A 1,595-nucleotide genomic window follows, 5' to 3' on the forward strand; every position below is an offset into this window, starting at 1 on the left:
CCTCCCCCCCTCCCTCCCCCCATCCCTCCCGCTCATGCTGTTAATGAGGTTTTGCTGCAGAAGTCTCCATCTCGGCCTTGAGTTAATCTCCAGATGCCTTCAAAGGGGTTCTGTTCCCATTCTCTTCCTTCCCCCTCTCCCCATATCCATCGCTTTGAGCTGCTGAGCTGCAGCCCAACCCCTCCATCCCATCCATGCTGTGGTCCCTCCCCATGGGGACAACTGTGGGGACAAGCATGGCGAGCCCCAGCCCCAGTGAAGGGGACAGGGGTGGGGGAACCCAATCCCAAATGGGGACAGCGACAGGGAAAGGGATGGCAGAACCCAGGTCCCAAATGGGGACAGTGATAGGGACAGCAATGGGGACAGGGATGGGGGAACCATAATCCCAAATGGGGGCAGTGATGTGGACAGGGATGGGGACATAGGGATGGAGGATCCCCAGCCCCAGTGGGGACAATGATGGGGACAGGGATGGTGGAACTTGGACTCCAAATGGGGATGGTGATAGAGACAGCGATGGGGACCGGGATGGGGAACTCTCATCCCAAACGGGGACAGCAATGAGGATGGCACAACCCAGGTCTCAAATGGGAACAGTGATGGGGACAGGGATGGGGAACCCTGGTCCCAAATGGGGACAACAAAGGGGCCCACGATGGCACAACTCAGGTCTCAAACAGAGACAGTGATGAGGGCAGGGATGGGGACACAGGGATGGCAGAATCTCAGTCCCAAATGTGGATGGTGGTGTGGACGGGGATGGTGGAACCTGGGTTCCAAGTGGGGACACTGATGGGGAAAGGGATGGAGGAACTTGGATCCCAAATCAGAATGGTGATGGAGACAGAGATGGTGGAACCCGGGTCCCAAATGGGGAGAGTTATGGGGACAGGGATGGGGGAACTCTGCTCCCAAATGGGGATAGCAAAGGGGACAGGGATAATGAAATCGTGGTCTTGAATGGGAACAGAAATGGGGACACAGGGATGGGGAAACCCTGATCCCAAATGCAGACAAAGGTGGGGACAGGGATGGCAGAACTTGGACCTCAATTAGGGACAGAGGTGGGGATAGGGGCAGTGGGACCTGAGTCCCAAATGGGAACAGCAAGGGGGACACAGGGTTGGGGAACCCCGGTCCCAAATGGGGACAAAGGTGGGGACAGGAAGAGTGAAATTCAGTTCCCAAATGGGAACAGCAATGGGGAAACAGGGTTGGGGGAACCCCAATCCCAAATGGGGACGGTGAAGGGGACAGGGATGGTGAAACTGCAGTCCTAAAGGGGTCTGACAGTGGGGATGGTGATGGGGATAGGGATGATGGAACTTGGACCCCAAAAGGAGGCGGTGATGGGGACAGCAGTGGGGCAGCCCCGTGTGGGTGAGCTGCCATTGGGGCTGCTGCTATGTTGGTCCCATGGCAGAGCCGATCGGGGGTTTAGCGCCGTTAATCCCAACAATCCCTTAATTCCTGGGACCAAAATAGGAAAGATCAGTGGGTCAGTGGGAAAAGCTCGCGGCCAAAGTTAATGCGGAGAGAGGGAGAGGGGAGGAGCACGGCAGGAAAGTGTGGGGATCCCCTGTCCAAACGGG

This window comes from Meleagris gallopavo, chromosome 30 (assembly GCF_000146605.3).
Source record: "Meleagris gallopavo isolate NT-WF06-2002-E0010 breed Aviagen turkey brand Nicholas breeding stock chromosome 30, Turkey_5.1, whole genome shotgun sequence".
Taxonomy (NCBI): Eukaryota; Metazoa; Chordata; class Aves; order Galliformes; family Phasianidae; genus Meleagris; species Meleagris gallopavo.